Consider the following 10,635-nt stretch of genomic DNA (forward strand, 5'->3'; position numbering starts at 1 on the left):
ACTCTCCACCGACACTCTAACATGCGCTGAGGTGTTTGGGGGGGCGGAGCTTCAGCAATGGACGAAACCACTGCCAAGGCGGTGAAAAACTTTGCGCTCTTATCAGCCACAGCTCTGCTGACCACAAATCAGTTCTTAAGGACTCAGTTTAGTTTTAGTGCAGTAGCTGGAAATGACAAACTGACTCTGAATCAGTAGTTCAGCGTTTGTCCCTGTATGGCTGTATGGGTTGATGGACTTGACCAACTACCAATCAGAGTGGGGTCTGCTCTTGGGGTGGCCACTGGAGTGGCCAATGAGATTCTGGGGGTGGCCGTGGCATGAAACAAGTTGTTTCTTGTATAAAAAAAAAACATGTAAAAAAACAAAGCAAATTAATTGTGTGGTTATGTGTCGAGTTGTACACCATAATGACCTTGACAGTACCTTTAAGCAAAAATTCAAATGGCAAATAGTGTTGAAGCCTTTTGAAGTGACAACTCTTCGCTCATGAGACATTTACACAAGGAGCTTTATTGATCAAGGATTTGAACAAGCATTATATTTGTGAGATGATGCCATTTTAGGCTGTACACTGTAGCATAACCACAATCCGAAAGATGTTTTAAAAGTGTATTTATTTCAAGACAAACCTTTTCCTTTTTGAGACTTTGCATGTAAGGCCAGGATTTAGATTTTTACAGTAACACCATTATAGACTGCAATATTATACACTATATATTTTCCTACTCTTTCTGGGAGTTACATAAGAACCAGGACATCTTTGAAATACTGCTGTGTTTTGGTCAAAATACAGTGTCCAGCACCAGCTCTCTTAGAATGCTCTGACTGATGTGCATCTCTTTAAATGCCACGAGTCCTCCCTGAGGCTGCCCAGTAGACATTGCGCCTCTATAATGAGAATAAAAATTACAGGCCTGATCAAAAGTTTTGCACTAGGCTGGAAGTGGAGCCCATGAATGGAGAAGCAGTGGGAGGGTTTTTTCTTCCAAATCCAACAAGTAGGGAAAAGCTTGAAACAGAGCACTTCTCCGTGTTGTAACACTTATACAGACCATACAAAAGGAGTGGATGAGTTTATTTAAAATTCTGGCTCGGTAGACACTCAGGTTAGCCAAAAATATGTTCAAATACACTGTATATGTAGATTTTCATAATATGTCCTCTTTAATTTCTGTAAACCAAACACCAGCTAAAAAAAGAGCTTGTTTGGATTTGCCTTATACATTGATATGTATGGTCTTTGGCTAAACCATGCTGTGTAGCAATTTGTTATGTTTCCCGTCTTTAAACCTATGTTAAGTTTCAGTAGGTAAAATACAGAGACCATTCAGAAATGGAACGAGAGAGAATATGAATCTACTAAAACATTCAACCATTTATTTACATTTCCTGACAGAAGTCCAGGAGCCATTCATTAAAGAGTCAAACAGGATGGGGCTTGGGCACTTAATGAACCATTTCCATTTACTGCTTCAGTTCAACACTGTAAGGAAGAAAACATTAGAAAAGCACCATAATGATATTTTGAGTAAACAACAGATGTGGATGTGTTCAGAGTACATATTAAAATAGATCAGAGGAAACCCACCTTGCCCCCTTGCCTGTTGGTCTGCTCTGAGTGCGTACATCTCCAACCCAAATCGACCACAGTGGAGCCTCATGAGAATGGAGTCACCATCTGTAATGCCCATCTTGGGCCAAGAGCTTGTTTTGATAAATTGAGAAAACAAGCTGGTGTATAACCCTTTGCACTTAAACCACAAAACTATAAAAAATAAATAAATAAAAAAAAACATGGTTAATGTGACTAGACATGTCACTGGTAAGCTGGACAACATATTTTAGTCACAGGGATTTGATAATGAGATTGACAGGAATTGAAGTCTTGTTAACAAGAAGGATTTAGCTGACAATATATGGGTTTATATTTGTGTTCTTGCGTTGCCTATGCACTGTTCTTCTCAATAGAGTCACTGGTAAACGTAAAGGGTAGAAACATTAATGGTTGGCTACTAAGACAGACTTGCTCACACTGGGAAAGGAGCAGCTTTAGGATTTGGAGTTTTACCAACACAGCCAAGAATGGCCTGCTTTGTGTGGTCATGTTCTGTAAAGGATAATTTGATTTCAAGGAGCTGGAATTAGTACTGACCATGAACAGAAGATGTTGAAGGGTTTGTGTTACGATTGTGGCAATATGCATCAAGCAGCTGTATTAAACCATCAGTAAATCAATATTTTTTCTCTGTGCTCTTTTGGGATGGATGCTGAAGTTGATATTGGTCAATAGAATATTGTCCATTATTGGGATAAACATCTCGCATGCTGTGGAAGGTTGGTTTTGACCATTATAGGTAAAAAAAAGTTTGTTCGAACAGGGCCAGCATTTGCCCCAACATTTTGAGCATAGTTAGGATTCTGCATTTGCTCAGTTTCCATTTGTTCTTGAGGCTGGTATGCATGTTGACCTTCTCTGTCCATGCCAGTCTGGCTATAAAAAGGCATGTAGGATGTTGAAGTGCCATCAGGAGAATATTTCTTAACTTTTGAAGCTGCAAAGGAGTGACGCTGTCCATCTTGTTCTGTATCATCCATATGAATAAGGAGTTTTGTGTATTTGGGTTTTCCATTCAGTTATTCTGTGCCATGATACTGACCTGGGATTTCCACTTAGGTATGATAATTTGACAGACTCTGGAAATTTGAAGTAGTGGGATAATTAGGCAACACATTTTGTCCACTTTGATCTCTGCTGTACTGAAGAGAAATCTGTTTGCCCGCTTTGCTCCAAATTGTCTCTTCCATAAGAATCACTGTTAGTAGACTGTTGGTTATAATAAAGTGGGATTGGTCAGTAGTTTGAGATGAAGGGCTAAGTGGACCCAGATGTTCAGTCCCAATTTTCTGTCCATAACTAATCGATTGCTCAAACTGGCCATAATGGTACGGTTCAGGAGGTAAGTTAAGTTGAAAACCGACTGACTGCAAGGTTTGATGATGGCCATAGTTGTTGATATCAGCAGATTTTGTGTGAACTGGTTTAGCAGGTTTGTGTTCTATTTGCTGCTGGAGAGAATCAGCAGGTAAGAGAACCCGTTCCGACTCAACTTGGTTTAATTTTGACTGTTGATTTGCAGGCTTCCCAGTAATGGCATGAACAAAAGCATTACCAGCTGGTATCCTTAAGTTTACAGGAACATCAACATTGCTTTTGGATGGTGCTGGATATGGAGTAGAAGGGGGAATAGGCACAGACATGACCAAATGAAAGGTTGGCTTGACAACTTCTGGAGTGTCTGTTCCTTTATTTTGGTTTTTGGTGGGGCTTTTATTTGAAAAAACATCTAAACCAGAAGGGCTGTTGACACTGCTTTGGATCTGAACACTGGTTGGCCTGTGTGATTGAAAATAGTCCCTGGGACCACCTTTTACTTTACTGCCCAAATCTGACACTTCAGTAGTTGAAGGGTTTCCCTTAAGACCTGGGAATTTGACAAAAGGAATTTTATGGTTGAATTCAAAGCTTCTGGGCTTGGAAGCAGGCTCATTGCCATGTCGTGCAGACAGGGATGGTGACATTTCCTTTGTCCTTTTGGCGAGAACTTGAGACCATGGACGATACAAGCTCTGGGTTTGGCGTGAGGGACTTAGTATATTTGAGGTCTGAGCAATGGGACGAGCCAAAGAATTTTCCTTAGGTTTCCTCAAGGTTCTGCCCTGAACCTGGTCATTGAAATGGAGTCTTCTGTTGATCTGCTTCAGAGCCTGGATGTAATGAAGAGGGAGTCGATTCCCATAGCCATATCCTGCTTGTTGGTTCACCACTGCACCCTGCAATGATTCGGGACGTTTGCCTGTGAGAAAACAGAATTTCAGTGTTCATTCAAACTTTTCAGTTTAGCTCTTCAGTTTTTACTTCCTCAGCCCTGCTCAACTACTTTTCTGCCTACCCCATCAATATAAATCCTTTGTCTCAAAAGAATTGTTACAGGGGGGCAAGAAAATGTTCACAACTTTAAATTTGTGGTCTTGATTTGAAAATCGGGAGAACCTCGCCTGAGAGAGACAAGACAGTAAAAAAAAGAAGGACCATGAATGTTAACTTAAGTGACGCTTCTTTCACAGTTATCTCTAAAAAATCTTTTGAAATATTTACTCCAAGGTACACTATAGCTGTGAAATAAAATTTCTCAGAAAAATCATTTTCTCTTTGGAAATTATGATTATGGATTTTTTGGTAAAATCAAAAGCTCTGCCATATAAACATATCTCATGTTTGAGATTTCAACTTCTAAAGTTAGTGCCTGCATCCTTACGGCCAGAACGCTCTTTAATGAAAGTCAGCAACAGGTTAAATGAGGTAAAAATGCTTTTGAAGGTGCTATGCTGAAATACGCTGGTCTGTACGATGCGTTGCTGCTCTACCTAGATTAAAAAGATGTTAAAGTACATTCAGTGCGTCGGCTTTTCTACAACTCTTCTGGTCGTTGTGCATCTGAAGAGTTGTTATTTTTGTTAGCGTGCTCCTTTCTACTGTTCTAATTAGGTGAAACCAGACCTATGTCTAAATATTAGCTGTCTTGCCTAAACACAGTTATATATCGAGGAATGATATTTTTAAAATAATAATGGGTAGAGACGGAAACTGCTGTACTATATATGGGGCGCACATTAACCTAGTCCATTGGTGCCCCAGGTAAAACATTCCTTCACTTGAGGTATTTTTCATTGTTAGACAGCATGTACAAAAGCCCATGCAAGTCTGCAGCAATCTTATAAAATTGTGCATTTAAATTAGTTAAGAACTAAGTTAGTTGAAGTTTTCGGTGCATGTTAAAAAGCACATTCCTAAAAAAACTTTCATTCGTCGCCTTTGATGTTGCACACAGTAACTCTATTTCTACAGAAATGTACACATTGTAAATACAAACCAATCATATCAGTGGGCGTGATAAATATCTTCTGCAGATAAGCAGGGGGGCTTGAGTAGATCAGAATCATTTCCATAAGATGGACAGCTTTGACCATTAGTCATTTTAAACATTAATGAAAAGACAAACAGGATTTCTTTTTGCTAATTTCATCATAGACTCTATACTTACAATGTCTTAACAAAATCAGAGAAGGTTAGTTACATTGTAATCTTTACAGAGCAGCTTCAAATTTCTGTGCATTACTTTCCATTTGCCTGCAATTTTCCTTTTAACCAGGAAATCACAAACCATGACTGCTCCAGGTGCTCTCAGTCTGTCCTGTAAACCCTCCAGTTACTGTGGTCTAGTTGGAGAGTGCATGCAGAACAACCCTGTCAGGTCGAGAGCTACTATACTCTTTCTGAGCAGACGCTTTTTTAATTAAATACATCTACTGGCTGGACAAACACATGAAAGCTTTTTAGTATTCAAGTGTGTGGTCTACTGTTGTGCTCTTCAAAGAAACAGAAGTTTGCTTTCAGTTTGTCTTTTAGCCCTCAGGTGTTATCAATAACGCCCCTTAACGAGGATCAGAGCTGAAGCAGGAAAGACCACAGAGGTTCCAATAAACTCTGCTTCACTCAGTTGTGATCACTTGGTGTGATTGCTAAGGCAGAGAGGGATTAATTCTCTTCATGTGTGAGCGGGCACAGAAAAAGGTAATGTTATAGTACATAAGGAATACAGTGTATAACACAGGTTTTTACAAAGTGTAATGGATAAGTAGGAGTAGGGAGGGCACTATCAGAAATTGTTAAGAGGGAGTATAGTGAAAGTTGAATTATGTTGATTAAATGTAAGGTTTAATTATTATAATTTTATTGTTCTTCTAATTATAATGTGGAGTAGTAATTAAGTGCAGAATCAGAGCCAAAACTCTGCAACAGACAGTGGCAGTAACACACCAACATGACAACTACTGTAAAAAAAGAACAGGAACTGTTTGGTTAAATTTGGGAAAATGTCTGTCAATGAGTATGTTTACATGGACTTCAGTATCCCGGTTATGAGCCTTATCCCGGTTTTGATCGTATTCGGGATATTACGTTTACATGCTCACAGAGAAACTCAGTTATTTATATTCCTGTATACATGATCAATAATATCCCGCAGGCGCACATGATGTTTATTTTCTACAACACAACACCGCAGACATTTATAAATATAAAAGACATGAAAACACTGTGGCTTGTAACAAAAATATAACTTCAATTTACCCCTTTATGAATCCAAAATAAACTAAAAGTCCCAAACAAACTCTGAAAGAAAATGAAAGTTCCGTTTAAATTGTCTTTCTAGTCCACAGAAAAAGAAGGAAGATATCCACCAACGTGGCCATTTTCTCATCCAAAACAAACTCAGTCCATCCAAAAAGTTAAAAAAAAGCAATCCAACAAAGGTCGATCACTGCTATACCAGAATAAAAAAGAAGCGATCTCACCAGGATGTGTGAGAGATTGGGCCATATTTATTTTGCCCCTGTGCTCTATATTATAGCCCACCTTCAATTATATTTTATGTTTTATTAGCGAAATATAAAAGTTATTCCTCTCTTCAGAAAAAGACACTTTCATTGGTGCTGTCAGGTTTGTTTTATGTGTATGCCACTTGGCTGAGTCTGCTCCTGTGCAGGTGTTACAGCTGTCAGAAAACAGGGTAAGGCATATACATACGAGTTCTCCAGGTAGCAAAACCAGGTTCCTCAGAAAACGGGATACTGCAGTATCACTGTTTCTGAAATCGGGATATAATGTTTACATGCACAAATACAAACACAGGATATTTAAAACCCCAATTTCTAACTGGGAGACTCAAGTCCTGTCACATCCCCGGGTTAAGTGTTCTGTTTATTTCTGTTTCCCTCCCCTGTTTCATGTCCTGTGCTTGTGTTTTCCTTTGTTACTTACCCTGTGTCTCGTATCAGGTCTGTTGGCTGCATGCCCTTCCCCCAGTATTTCCCGGTCTGCTGATTACTTGATGTGTCTCACCTGTGTCTTGTTAACTCCACCCCCTGTTCAGTATTTAATGTCTGCCTTCCCCTCGTAGCAGCGTTACCAGCATTCTTCTGTTTAGCCTATCTGATCTGACCTAGTGTGTTTTTTGACCTCGAGTTTCTGCCTGCCGTTTTTCTACTTCTGCTTGGACTGATTGACTACTGTGTACCGAACCCTACCTGCAAATAAACAGATTGTGATACTGCCTTTACCCCTGAGTTGTGTGTCTGAGTCTCTTGTGTGGTTGTGATAAGTCCATGTAAACACACTCAATGGGCTCTCTTGACATTCTTATAAAAGTTTGGCAGGCAGAATTTAAAGTTGAGGTAAATTACATGATGCTACATACTCTTGTACTCTAAGTGGCAGTATGCACCTTTAAACTGTTTGTGATCCACAAAAACAAAAAAAGAGAAGAAGACGCTGTTTGTTAAGATGCGTAATGTTAATCCTGATGAGAGAGGCAAGCTGAGAATAGAGAAATACTTCATTAAAAAAATAGTCTAGCCAGCCTAGTAGCCAGCCTATTTGTTTAGTATACCCTTATGTTGTATCCTGTTTCTATTTGGCTTGGTTGTTTGTAAGAACTCTGGGCGGGACAACAACTTCACTCGACCCAATGAGAAAGGAGAGTTTGAGGTGGCCGATGGCATCAGCTCCACTGTTTTCAGAGCCATTCTGGTAAGAGCACTGACTTCATGTTACACCTTTACCTCCTGACTGCTCGATGTCACACTTAATAAACAGTTCCTTCATCTGTCTTTCTCCAATTTTCTGTCTTTTTTGACCTCTATTGACCTTCTCTTTTCTTTGATCTGTGTTACATCCCCCTCCTTTTCTTCCTCGTCTCTCATTGGTCCAGGGAGTTCTGGACCTTTTATATGACACATGGGGCCTTTCTCAGTTCCCTTATTTGCACCGAGTGTCCTCCGAGTTGTCTCCTCCACTTGCGTCTTAGTCCCGCCCACCAGAGATGCACGGAGGAAACGAAGCCGAGGAGAGAGGACCGAGGAAATCAGCTTTAAGACACCTGAGACGTCGTTTCCTCGACAGCGTCACATGACGCCACATCAGCTGATCGCGTTCAGCTGTCAATCAGCCGAACAGCTGTTTATGTCCACACAAACACGCACTGTATTATTTCTAATCAAACACACACACACACTGTATTATTTCTCATCAAACACACAGTTACAGTGTTTAGTGTCTTTACCTGATAAAAAAAAAACACCTGAAGAACAACCTGCAGTCTGTTTCAAACCAAAAGGACAGTTTCTACTGACTCAAAGATTTCATTTTGAATTGTCTATAATTATTGATTATTATTAAACAGTTTGGACTTAACCTAGCCTGTATTTAGACAACCAACTCTGTATTTTATAAACACAGATATTTATGTGTCAGGATACTGAAAATGATTGATTAGAATCTAAATGATGAAACGTTCAGAAGATAAATAAGTGAGAATATAAAACGGACTGTCATGATCCCATCATGGCAGGTCCCTCCTTCCCCGTTGTGTTGTTTGTATTCCCTGTCTGTGATCCTCATGTTTCTTTCCCCTGTTAGTCTCTGTGTGTGTGGCTGTAGGCGTGGCTAACTGGGTGCTGGCTGCACCAGGTGTACCGAATCTCCTCATCAACCCTGGCTGCACTTAAACCTGTGATTCCTCTGCCTCGGCGCCAGATCGTTGCGTCTACCAGTGTGGTAGTAGTGTTTTGTGGATCACGGCCTTGTTTGCTTGTTTATCTGGCTTGGTTAAGCTGGGAACTAACTCCTCTGTGCTTCCCCACTTTAGATCGTCGTTGTTTGGATTCGTGTGTGTTCTTCACTACCTGCTCACTGCCTGCTGATTTTCTCAGGAGGAACTGCACCACGGGATTGGAGACTCACATCACACTCGGACCGAGTGTTCACCTCACCATTGGGATTCCTGGATTCATCACCCCCTCCCCCTCACTGCCACTTAATTGTTTATTAAATTGGACACTTGCTTGAACTTGTTTTACGAGTGGTGCTTTTGGGTCCGATCCAGTCGGAGATCGTAACAGAACGATCTGGCCAACATGGACCCAGCACACTCGGAGCCAGAGGTGGACTCATTGAGACAAGCTGTGTCGTCACAAGGAGTTCTGTTGGGCCATCATGACCAGACCCTGCATAGTATTATGGAGTCCCTCTCCACTCTATCGGCAAGCCTCTCCCGTATGGAAAGCCAACTCCACATGTCTTCTCAGCCTGGGCTAGCATCAGCTTCACTGCCTCATTCTGCTCCTCTCTCTGCGGCATCTGGGAGTAGTTATCAGCCTCGCGAACCTTACGTCCCAGCACCAGAGCGCTATAATGGGGATTTAGGGGAGTGTAAGTCTTTTTTGTTTCAGTGCTCCTTAGTTTTTGGTCAGCAGCCACTCACTTATGCTAGCGATGCTACTAAGATAGCCTATGTGCTAGGTCTTCTTACGGGGCGGGCTAGATCATGGGGAGCTGCTTTTTGGAATAGTCCTGGTAAAGCTAATTCTTCTTACGCCGAGTTCACCTCAGAAATTATCTCTGTTTTTGATCACCCAGTCACAAGTAGTGATTCCAGTAACCGCTTACTCAGTCTTAGACAGGGTTCTTTAAGCACTGCTGATTACTCGGTAGATTTTCGCACATTAGCAGCGGAGCTGGGATGGGACAACAAGGCATTGCAAAGCATTTTTTTTAAAGGGCTTAACGAGTCAGTAAAGGATGGTCTTATTGGGAGGACGGAGACTAAGAGCCTGCAGGAGCTAATAGCTTTAGCCATTAAAATAGACAACCGTTTCCGAGAGCGTCGCAGAGAGAGAGTGCAGTCAGGTCCAGCTAAACCCTTAGCTTCTAACACACCTTTCACCCAAACCATTCCTTGGCCTGTAAGTCCTAACAAGTCCAGTGTACCACCAGGGCAGTCTACTCAACATCTGGAGGAACCCATGCAACTGGGTCGAAGCCGTCTTTCGGTGGAGGAGAGAAATCGAAGGTTCAGAGAGAGACTCTGCCTCTACTGCGGCGAACAGGGGCACCAACTGGTTAACTGCACCCAGCGGTTAAACTACAATCCTCACCAGTCAAAGTCGGGGTTCTGGTGAGTCATACAGTGGTCCCCACTCTTCCCCGACAACGTATTAATCTCAAGGCGAGTATTTGTGTTAACGGTACCAGTGTACATCGTCAGGCCCTAGTGGATTCAGGTGCTGACTCCAACCTCATTGACTCTGAGCTAGTCAAACAAACTCTCATTGACACTGAACGTTTAGAGACTCCCCTGGTTGTTAATGCACTTAATGGTGACGTTCTAGCTCGCATAACTCATCAGACCTGTACCCTACCCCTGTTGTTAGCTGGTAATCACCATGAGGAGATCTCCTTCCACATTATGCCATCATCTAATGCTCCCATTGTTCTCGGGTTGCCCTGGCTCCAACGACATAACCCAGTTATCGACTGGGCTGCTGGTAAGATTGTGAGTTGGAGTACTTTCTGCCATGCTTCATGCCTTAAGTCAGCTCAGCCGTTGCATACTAGCTCAGTCTGTGCTGTACCACCAGAACCCCCTGATGTCACCTCTGTGCCTCCCATTTACCATGACTTAGCTGAGGTATTCAGTAAACGAAGAGCTTCATCTCTGCCTCCACACCGTCCCT

At 41.6% G+C, this 10,635-nt stretch overlaps 1 long non-coding RNA gene across 1 annotated transcript; it reads left to right on the forward strand.

Annotated features, from left to right (window-relative positions):
• The first annotated feature begins 1,181 nt into the window (after positions 1-1,181).
• LOC306825682 lies at positions 1,182-1,768 on the forward strand. The gene is made up of 2 exons (XR_013779305.1): positions 1,182-1,478; positions 1,583-1,768. It is a non-coding gene; the product is annotated as an uncharacterized lncRNA (long non-coding RNA).
• The last annotated feature ends 8,867 nt before the right edge of the window (positions 1,769-10,635 follow it).

Source organism: Symphodus melops, assembly GCF_947650265.1.
Source record: "Symphodus melops genome assembly, chromosome: 6".
NCBI classification, from domain to species: Eukaryota; Metazoa; Chordata; class Actinopteri; order Labriformes; family Labridae; genus Symphodus; species Symphodus melops.